Genomic DNA, 11162 nt, shown 5'->3' with positions numbered 1-11162 from the left:
GTAAGACTAGTGATGATCCCCTGCTTCATCCTAATGGGTACAGTTGGTCAGATATGGTTTTTCACTCAGTGATGAAATGAGTCTTCGCCATATCAAACAAAAGACCAACTCTGGGAAGGCACAAAGTACAATGTTTTTTGATGACTTTATGATAAAGGAGAGGAAACAAGAGAACTAGAAAGACAGTTCCAATATTAGAGACGTGGCAGCAGACAGAGGTTGAATTTTCTTGAGCTTAAATGGGGTGTTCACTTCATTTCTCTGATTGGGTTGTCAGTCTGTGCGTTTAGGGGAAAGTGGGGGAAGGGATATTTGCATAGGCCTGCAAGAGTGCTGGGAGGTAAAAAGGGGGAACTTAGGAAGCTGAAAGTGACACTGGCGGCAAAGAAGAATGAGCTTGCAGCTGCAGGTAAAATTTGAAAATAGCTACAGAAGGGGCGCCTGGGTGGCTTAGTCGTTTAAGCATCCAACTTCATCTCAGGTCATAATTTCACAGTCCAGGAGTTCAAGCCCTGTGTCAGGCTCTGTGCTGACAGGTCAGAGCCTGGAGCCTGTTTCAGATTCTGTTACATCTCTCTCTGTCCCTCCCCCGCTCATGCATGTGCTCACTCTCTCTCTGTCTCAAAAGTAAACATTAGGAAAAAAAAGAAAATAGCTACAGAAGAAATAAACAAGTACAAGTGAGTTCAGCTAGTAATTACCAGCAGCTCATGAAACCGCTGTTATTTTTTGGTTTTTAATCTTTTTGCAATGTTTAAAGTCAACATGTGCATAGAGTATTAACAGATAAAAAAGGTAAGTTTTAGAAAGAATAAAACAATTAAGTTTCTAAACATTTGCAGATCTCAAGTAGTGACCAGACTGTGTGGAAACTTTGTCCATGCTAACATTCCTCGAGGGTGGTGTCAATTGTCATCATCTGTAGGAAAGCAGTGTGTCATACAATGAATCATACCCATCAACGTGGTAGTGCCATTTCATGGCCCTCGTCTTTGCAACCCTGGGAAACATGGTGAGGATATAAGTTATAGAAGAATATATCTTTATGATAAAAGACACTTGTCACATGATGAGTTAGAGAAAGATTGAAAATGGGAAGGAATCTATGAACTCTGAACCCTACAGGCATGGAATAATGAGTAAGGAAAGGATGTAACAATAGCTTTGATCCTACTGTACATTGATAATCATGGGCAAAGTGTTTCATGTGTAAGAATAAATTGTATCAGGGGACAGATATGAGGTTGTTGGGAACGTGGGCAGCTTATTTAAAATCATACCCAATATTGGGCCTTATCTGACAAGAGCAATTGTAACTCACAGGCAACAAATTGAACAAACACGGGAACAGCTGCAGCAGGCAGAGCTCACCTTTAGATACCAGGTAACCTGAGTTCTGCCCTGACATACTGAACCCTTAGCACCTCACGCGGGTGAGTGTAGTGGCCTTTGGAATCCCTAACCACGGGCTTTTTATTGTTGGCTTTTTCAGCTTGCAGTTCATGAGAAGAATGCTCAGGACAACTAGGTAAGTGTTTTCTTGTTTCCTCCTCTTTCTTTGGTGCACAGTGTGGCACCACCTTCCGACTGAAGGTGGATGTGTTTTTTCTCCCCCAGATCAAGACTCAGATCTGGGACAGGGAGATGGTGGAGCAGGGCAGGGAGGTTGCTTACTTGAAATACAGGTGTGGTCATTTGACTTGCGTTTTTATGGGTGTTTCCAGGGATGACGCCTGCACTGTTAGTTGTCTAGTAGACGACGTGGTGTTGCAACTCTTATAGAAGTCCTGGAAGGGATGGAACCAAAGAGGCTGCCTGAGGGATACACGGGGCAGAAACCAATGGCTACAAGACCAGAGACGCAGAACCCTCCGAGGAGAGGTAAGAGGCACATTGTGATGTGCCGCAATCTAACTTCTGCTGTGCAGCTTGTTCCTGTGGATGATCATTGTGTGGTCTGGAAAGAATCACAAGCACTAAGGACGGCAGGTGGTCTGAAGGGGTCACAGAAGGGTGTTCTCCTCTGGCGCCACAGACAGTGAGACACTTGTCCCTGAGACTGGTGGAGCTCATGCCCCTCCTCTGCCGGTGACCCTCCCAACTCCTCTAGCATCCCCCTGTCTGAAGAGCCTGGAAAGGATGACAGGACGTGGGCCTATTCCTTCTTCCCACCCAGACTCAATGTGAAGACTTTAGTTTATTTGAGGAGAAGGTCATTTATTCACTAGTTTTAACGGTCTTTCTTTTTGTTTGTTTTTGGGAACTGTAGCCCTACATCCCTCACTTCAAGTTCCATAAAGCTTAGCTTAGTCCCCTGATGGTATCAGTGTAACTCTGTAGCTTCACTGCTAACTTCCCACAGTTTTCCTTTTCTCTATAGTGTAAAATTAGTCTTTAGTTATATATTAACTGCTCTCATGTGGAAGGCAGCTTGTAGATAAGCTGAGAGATTGAACAATTTGCCTGAAGTCTGAAGAAATGCGCGCTTCTTGAGGACTCATTGAGGATATACACCAAACCAGTAGTCTCAATGTTATTTTTTTTTTTAAGTTTATTTATTTTAAGAGAGGCAGAGACAGAATGCCAAGCAGGTTCCACACTGTCAGTGAGGAACCCAACGCTGGGCTTGAATTCACAAGCTGTGAGATCGTGACCTGAGCCAAAATTAAGAGTCGGATGCTGAATCCAAGCATCCTCATATTAATTCTATATCTGTAATGAAATCGTGATTTCCCATGATGTATACTGAGAAAACTGTTTTACTGATGAATTCTAAATTGTTAGTTGTGCCTGACCTGTCCACAGTTATGTGATTAATTATGAAACAACATGAACTAGAGCACTGTGAGGTCTTTATCAAGGTGAGGGGATGGTTCTCTCCCTTATCCTTGGGGGTCACCTGAGGCATGTGGGATACCCTCTGCCTCTGGTCAGGGACCTGACTGTAGGGAAAAGTTTAAGATATTTGAGGAATGAGTTGAGGGATTGTTTTCATTATGCCCAGTCCTCTGAAAGCAGAATAAACCTCTGTCCCTTCTATGGTCGTTAGTAGATCGAGAAACTGCTGAAACCTCTGTGAGTTACAGCGGCTCTGGCTGTACCAAGAATGCAGACAAGGACAAGGTAAATGCCGGGGCCATTCTCAGTTGTAACTCTTTTGGCAAACCCTCATCTTTATGTACAGCACGCTCTCCCAGCCTTGTCTTGTTTTGTGTGTTGTGTGATATGTCTGTTTCTTCTTTGTTTTCGAAACGCATACTCATAACCCAGGAGCCCACAGGCTTCTCAATTTTTAGTCTGTCAGCTTTCCATGGTAAGTTTAGAAGCCAAAAGCGCTTAAAGACTGAGTACCTTGAGGTTTTTCCGTGATTTTCAAGAAATAACAAGAGGAGGATGACTAAACACTCCAAACAGAAGTCTCCTGGCCTGGGTGACCCCTTCCAGACCTCACCTCTGTGGGAAGAGTGTGGTTGCTGTGTCTTTCTTTCTTGATTCTGGCTAGGAGATGAACCTGTTAGAAACGACCTCATAACTCCAACTTTATATTTTGTGCCCTGTGCCATTTAGAGTGGTCCTAGATAAAGCCAGTGTCATCACTCATCACCTTCCTGTCTTTGTTGGTAAATGACTAGCCTGGAATCCTTCCAGCTATACCTTAGGTAAAAATAGTTTGAACACCGTGTCCTTCAATTGTGTTTCTATGAGCAGTTTTTGGTTATGTCCCCAGTCACTGTTAGAGCTCATACAGTCTCATGACACATACCAGGAGTTTTATACCAAAACACTTGCATGAAATCTGTTATGTGAATTTCTTCTTTTTTTTCTGTTGCACATAATTACTCTGTGCCCTGTACTATGCTTAAAGTCAGAATTCCCTATGAATTAAGATGAACACATCTGAGCTTTGTAGACATTCACCACAAGTAACTCGTTCTTCACAGAAGACTCTCATTCCCCTGCAAGATTCCAGGCATCCTCCACTCCCCAGAGGTCTCCGAGGCCTTTGACAACACTTCAAGAGGGAAGACTCCTTTCTCAGGGAGAGGAGCAGAGGAGGCACAGAGAGGGTCCGACTGCAGAATGTTTTGCCAGGAATGGCTGTGATTCCATGAGCAGAATATGAGCCGTGTATTCCCACTCATTTTTTTGTGTTCTTAATATAGCAAAAACAGAGCACCTGGAGTTGCCGTAGAGGAGGGATGCAGGGTGAACCTGGACATCGATGGCTGCCTGTCTGGAGAATGCTACTTCATTAATCTGTAATTACTTCTGTTAACCCTTTAGGACAGGACCCTTGCCATTTTCTTCCACAGACATGGGCAGTGATGTGTGGTGGCAGTAGGTTAACCTCTTGCATCTACTACCCCAAGCTGTAGGTGGTATCCAGTGGCAGGGACAGAGTTTTCAGGTACTGATGCTACTCTCTTGGATCCTGGTGGCAGGTGCTGACACATTCTTCTCTGGGTTACAGCTGCTTTTGGTATTGGTTCTCTTGTCTGGCATATGGATGTAGCTGTCAATTCTGCAAGACAGTCTGGATCCTGGGGACCTCCTCAGTTAACTGGACGATTCTGCATGCCCTGCCCTGGAGACGCCCTGCCCCCATGGACTATTAGGCACGTCCACCTCCTGAACCTTGGTGGCCCTGGGGCCACCCGGAACCCCTCCACCTGCAACACTTGGTAAGATGATCTAAGCACTAGGAGTTGACTTGTAAAACACACTCACCTTATTTTTGTTGCTGTTAGGTCTTGGGCCAAGGTGCAGAGGTGGTACCACAGACCATTGTGATGCAAGGGGAATGTGTCTGCTGCCATTACCACATTCCTCAAGTTTCTCAGGATCTCATCTTTGTCCTTTCCCCCACCATGGGTTGGTACAGGCGTCTCTTGGAGAGAAGGAATGGGGCTGTATGCAGAAAATCAGACATAGCGTTTCAGCAGAAATGCCCTGTACACAGTCCACGTGCTGGTATCTGTGAGGCATGAGGCACAACGTAACGTATGTCCATCTAGTTGTGCCCCGAGCCATCCATAGTTGTTCGATGAGTGATGAATACATCTGAATCAGGGCTTTTATGAGTCTTCATCACGTTATAAGGGATGGTTCTTCAAGTGCTTCTTGGGGATCACTGGAGGCATGTGGGACACCCTGTGCATGTAATTTGGGATCTCACTGGGGCAAAGAGTTTAAGTTGTCAGAAGTATCAGGGGAGGGTCTTTTGTTTTTGATCTCCAGTCTACTCAAATCAGAATAAACCTCCATCCCTTCCAGGATTTTTTGCAGGTCCAGAAGTAGGTGTCACAACCAAGAGTGACATCGACACTGGCTCTGCCAAAACTGCAAAGAAGCACAAAGTAAATGCTGTGGCCATTTTCAGTTCTAAGTCTTTACGGACAGCCACATCTTTCTGTACAGGACACTCGCCTGCCATTGTCTCTGGTTTGTGTGAAGTATGTTCTGTCTGCTGTTTTTGTTTTTTTCCCAAATGCAAAACCTTTACCGCCGAGTCTATGGGCTTCCCTGTTTTCCAGCTGGCATCTGTTTTTGGTAACTTGAGCAGCTAAGCGTGCCTAAAGGTAGGGACCATAGGGCCTTTCCAATGTGTTCCTGGAATAAATCAAGGAGGGTAACACCATATTCCACTTGGAAGTCTCCTACATTGCCTCATTCTTTGTGGATCTCCTCAATGTGGAATCATTGCTCTTGCTGTTTCTCCCTCTCCTGTTTCCTTCTATTGAGGGTTTTAACATGGTCAGAAAAATCTGTGGGTATCCTTACAATTTCAAAATGCGAACTGCCTTCACTCCAACTTATATTTTTGTATGTGTCATTTAGAATGGTCTTAGACAAAGTAAACTTCATACCCATCAGCATGTGGGTAAACATGCTGTCAAGAATCCCCTCAGGTGTGCCCTGGTCACAAATACTCTGAACTATAAGAGGTGGCATATTTGTCATAGAAAACATGCACTGAAACTTAAGTTGTGAAGAGAAAAAATCCAAAATTACCTGTGTGGCAAGCCCTCACGGTGTCCTTCACTTGTGTTCACATGAGCACGTTCTCTCGTGTCCTGTGTCACAGGTACAGCTAAAACATGGAAACTTACACCAGACATCAAAGTGCATTTGTGTCAATTTTGTCTTTTAGAATTTCAGCTCATTTTTCCAGAGAACACAATTACCCTGCAAAATGTACTGTACTTCAGCTGAGAAGTACCCTCTGAATTCAAATAAATTAGCTGAACCTAACTAACATGTATAGGCCAACTAACATGTATAGGCTACCTGTTTCTCTAAGAGCATGCTTTCCCAGGTCCTCTACAGGCCCTCAAGATCCCCATCTCCCCATATGTCTCTGTGACCATGGATAGCACTTCCAGAGAGGAAGAGACCCCATTGTCGGGACAGTAGTTTGGGCACAGGCAGGGGCTTAGAGGCAGAACTTTGAGCCACGAGGGCTATGATTCCATGTGTGGACACTGGGATTGTCATTCCTTCTCATTCTGTAGTTCTTCACAACACAATAAACAGCCTCTGTGGTGGAGGGGATGAAGGGTGGAGTGTGATCCTGGACATAGTTGCCTTCCTATTTGGAATATGCTACTTTGTTAATTTAGTATTCAGCCTATAAATCTTCTAGGAAAAGGGCCCTTGCTATTTCTACATTTCCAGACATGTGGGGACATTAGTTTACCCCAATCACATCCTCTTCCCACCCCAAAGCTGTAAGTGGAACCCACATATGGGTAGAGATTTTGGCGCTGATGCTGCCCTCTTGGAACCAGGTGGTGGGGAAGCTAGTAGGATATGAGCACTGCTGCTTTAGGTTTCTGCTTTTTTCTGGTGTTGGTGCTTTGTTCTGTACTATGAACATACCTCTCATTTCTTTTCCTCAGGCTATTTTGTATGCAAGAGTCCTGGTCCTTTCCCAGGATTGCCTTGCAGGCTGTACCCCGTGGACCACCCTTCACCACCAGTCATGGGCTATAGGCCACATCCCCCTCCTCCACCTACTCTATTTGTTAAGATGACCTGAACTGGATGAGTGGCTGGTAAAGTATATTCATCTTCTTCATGATTGACTTTGTGGCAATGATGTAGAGATGGTTGTGAGTCTTGGCAATCCAACTACAAACTGCCTGAGGACACTGTAGCATATCTCAAGTTTCTCAGGACATACATACAATGGACAGTGTCATGTCCCTGTAATACAGTGAGCTATACGTTTCTCTTGTCAAATGAAAGAGGATTTTTTACACAAAAGCAGACGTATCAGCAGTACTGGTGCGTATGTTGGAGACACAATGTGTTGGGTTCTATAACTTTTAGAGCATCAAGTGTCCTGTGTGAAAGAGGGACATTCATTAAATGATGCAGACCTTGTAATCACCAAAATGGAAACACCAGTGAAGGATCCAGGGCAAAAACGGGGGAACCTTGAATCATACAGGAATAGAAGGGAAGTTGAGCACAGTAAGCAGAGTTTGAGGAGGTGCAGAGGGGAGGGTGTTGGGGTCAGTGAGATGCAGTTGGAGGTCATTCCTGGCCACAGCCTGAGCAGGGAGTGTGAGGTCCATACGGAGCTGCTATGTGGGATCGCTCTCAGTGCACAATGCACCGATCATCTCCAAAATGTCAGTGTGTTGCCAAAGTGCACACAGGTAATCATCTAAAAAGATTGTTGTCTCCCGGGATTTTCCTGAAGGGTCTGGTATTTGTGGGGGGAAAAAGAGCCCTGGAGATATGGGGAGTTTAACTTGGTCTAATGAAAATGCCGTATGCCCAAGTTCATATCCCTCAGTGAGACTAAAAGTGGATACAGAGTCTAGATCAGCTGAGTCATCCTACAATTCAGGGCTGGCCAGATGACACCACTGCTGGACCCCTGTCATCATCCTGACTACAGCTTTGCATCTCCTCAAACTTCTCTCACAATATTATGACGCTTTGCCTGTGTTCCTGCTGTCTCAGCCCTAATACCAGTTCTCAGTGGGACCTACACAGAGCCTCAGCTGTGTTATCTGTGAAAACAGGGATAACATTCGTTTCCAAGAACAAGAGAAAAAGAAGACATTCAGTGCAGAAAGCATCTGCAAAATCTCTGGGAAGTGTCCCCTCATGCTTCTCACAGTTTCCATTAAGATCTCTCCACACAATGATCCTCCAAAAAAGATGGTCACAGGAGTTCATTAAACTAAGACTGTTAACAACTCAGCCCAGAGAGTGGGAATCACTGTTTTAAAAAATAAGACAATGTCCCTCGTTTTTCTATTAGAATTCAGGCCCTGTCACACCATGAAAGAAAAGATAATTATGAGAATGTGTAAATTCAGAGACCTAGATCTGAAGACAATCATTTTCTATTACACATAACCTCACAGATGAAGCCACACACTAAAGTGTTCATCTGAGGCCACAGATAAACGACAGAAGACAGAATGCATGTAGGAAAACATAAGATCACAGGGGAATAAACCAAAATCTCTTTGCCTTATAGGACAACTCTTTTGAAATTTGAAGAGGACTGTGCACGGTGACAGACAATCGTGTTTGTATATACATTTTAAGAAGGTGTCAGATCTACCTGAATGCTTTCCTGGCCCATCCTGTCCCTCCCACTTTGTCCTTCCTACTGTCCCCTAATCTACCTTTCATCATTCTGTCTCTGTGTCAGCGTCTGCTTCTAGGGCCATCTACTCTCGCTCCCCATTGAGTGCACACAATGAGGTTCCTGTACACACAGGTAACAAAGTTCCAGAAATGGTGGTGAGGGAGGATAGAAGCAAGATCACCCTGTGTGCAGGGGAGCCTGAGGGAGTTTTCCGGGGTGATGGGAACTTCCTATATCTAGATTGATGGGGTGCTTATGCTCAATTATTTTGGAAATATTCCCTGACTCCATGGTGCCTTGGGGTCAGACAGGTATCTGTCCCTAGGAAATGGCTGAGTTCTAATGGTGGAGAAGGATGAGGGACCAGCAGTGACTGTAGAGAGGAATTAGGGTCAGACCCACGCCCAGGATGCCAGGTCTCCACAGACAGCACCACGTGTAGGAGGACTCTGAGGAGCAGAGATTTCTTGATCAGACCCATGAACTACATAATCCTCTTGCAGTTTCCTCACTGAGCGATGGCCAAAGCAGAGGCCAGCAGCTGGAGGACACCCTTATCATGGCTGGAATGGAGCAGTGGGCCTGGGGGATTGAGTCAGGGAAAGAGCCAGGCAGAAGGTAGTGACAGGGAGTTTGAGAGACAAACGGAAGAGAAGAGAAGGGACCCTTCTCTGCTGACTTCACCTACATTTCTGTGTGACCAAAACGAGACCCTTGTCTCCCAGGGAAGGGAAGAGGGCTGGCAAAGCACCGAGTGACATACTCAGCTCAAGTCTCCAGGGTATCTGCCTTGCTCTTGAGTACCTAACACAGGAAGCATGTGCTTTCTGTCATGATTGGAACTGCAGCTCGTACCATTTAGTGAAAATCAATCCGATTATGCATCCCTCAGCATTAAAGTACTGCAACAAAATTAAGTGAACAGACTGAAAGATACAACGCAGGATAAAGTCCAAAGGTAGAGCGACAGCAATACTTACGGGAATACAGTCTATCAGAAAAGGAGGTAGGTACCCTAGTGCAGGCCTTCAGACACCTGGCCGATATCTGAAAACGTTTAAAAAAAAAAAAAAAGTCCTTACTTCAAAAGCAACATTAGCTCTAGACACAAAGGGATCATGATTTAAGGTTTAGAGAGCAACCATATGACTTCATGGTGCTGTATCCATGAGATCAAGTCTCATCAAATTATACCCTTTAAATTGAGGCTCTTTGTTATATGTAAATTTTACCTCATTAAAGAGAGTTTCAAAACACAAAATACTAGAAGCAAATGTGGGAACGTTCCTTTCTAATCCTGAAGTGCACAGGCGATATGAGTCAGCCCATGTCTCAAAAATCCAAAATAATAAGACATTTAAAAAAATTAATAATAGCAGAGTAAGCAGACCCTGAGCTCACCCTGTCCCATGGTTTCAACTACATAACTTCCACATCCAAGTCCATGAACCAGAGAGGGATCCAAGACTGGCAAAACAAATTCCACACCTAAATAGAAGCTGCATCAGGAAGGTTAGGAAGGTCAGAAAGGTGGAGGTTGGATGTCTGCAGAAGGAGCAGAGAAAGTGAGCCCTCACACCAGGGAGCTGACACAGGGAAGACTAATCTCCATAACATTTGGCATTAAAACCCAGGGGAGCTGAATTCCCTTGAGTTTAGATCCTGGAGCTTTGGAGGTCAGCTGACCCAGCACTGGGTGATCCAGAAGGATGAGTGATAGCCAGGTCCCTGCCTGTGTAGAGAGGCTACGTAAACATGGCATTTTACACAGTGCCCAGGCCACAGGAGACACATGTATTCATGCTGATTCTTGATTCTTGACTCAGCTGGCCTGCCTGGGTCCCACTGACACCACTGAGAGCAAGCAGAGCCCACAACAGGCACGCAATCATTGCAGACCCCTGCACTAAAAGGAAATGTAACCCAGACACAATAGCAGGGAGTGAGAAATACCCATATGATATCCTCCTGAAGGTCCAGGTTCTATAAATGGAGACGTGCACTGCTGAGGACTCCAGGACATCTTCTTCATAACGGCATTAATTCCAAGATCAGAAGGCACAGCTGACTTTCCTAACACAGAGAAATAGAGCCAGAGAGACAAACAAAATGGACAAACAGAGATGTTTATCTACAATGAAAGACCTACTCAAAGCCACAGCCAGAGATCTAAGCCAAAGAGATAGAAGTAACATACCTGATACAGAATTTAAAGCAATGATCATAAGGATACTCATTGGAGTTGCAAAATGAGTAGAAGAGTGAGACCCCTGACAGAGATAAGATATAACATAGACACTGAGGACACAATAAAGGAGAAACATGCTTGCTGGAATGAATGGAGTGGTGGAAGAAGCACCGGAACAAATTAGTGACCTCGAAGACTGAGTGATGGAAATTAATCACACTAAACCAAAGAGAGGGAACAGAATTCTGCAATGTGAGATGAGACTAAGGGAACTCAGTGACTACAGGAAAGATAATAGTATTCATATTGTAGGTGTCCCAGAAGGAAGAGAGAATGGGGCAGAAAATTTATTTGAGGAAA

At 44.7% G+C, this 11162-nt stretch overlaps 3 long non-coding RNA genes across 3 annotated transcripts in view; 2 read left to right on the top strand and 1 right to left on the bottom strand.

The window, feature by feature from the left end:
• Positions 1-685: 685 nt before the first annotated feature.
• Positions 686-11162, bottom strand: part of LOC147579578 (uncharacterized) — a 55864-nt gene continuing 45387 nt past the window's right edge. The window contains exons 3-6 of the long non-coding RNA XR_015254093.1: positions 9595-9661; positions 6013-6105; positions 4729-4908; positions 686-1000 (exon numbers count right to left, since the gene is read on the bottom strand). This is a non-coding gene — a long non-coding RNA (uncharacterized LOC147579578). The remainder of the gene's footprint in view (positions 1001-4728; positions 4909-6012; positions 6106-9594; positions 9662-11162) is intronic.
• On the top strand, positions 1000-1782 carry LOC147579580 (uncharacterized). The gene is made up of 3 exons (XR_015254094.1): positions 1000-1384; positions 1493-1528; positions 1618-1782. It is a non-coding gene; the product is annotated as an uncharacterized LOC147579580 (long non-coding RNA).
• Positions 4467-9875, top strand: LOC147579579 (uncharacterized). Its single transcript, XR_015254092.1, has 3 exons — positions 4467-4682; positions 6900-7055; positions 8501-9875. It is a non-coding gene; the product is annotated as an uncharacterized LOC147579579 (long non-coding RNA).

The sequence above is a fragment of the Puma concolor genome, chromosome B4 (genome assembly GCF_028749965.1).
Source record: "Puma concolor isolate L17-30 chromosome B4, mPumCon1.1.hap2, whole genome shotgun sequence".
Lineage (NCBI taxonomy): Eukaryota > Metazoa > Chordata > Mammalia > Carnivora > Felidae > Puma > Puma concolor.
Note: the sequence above shows the minus strand (reverse complement) of the source record. Positions and strands in the feature narration are given on the sequence as shown.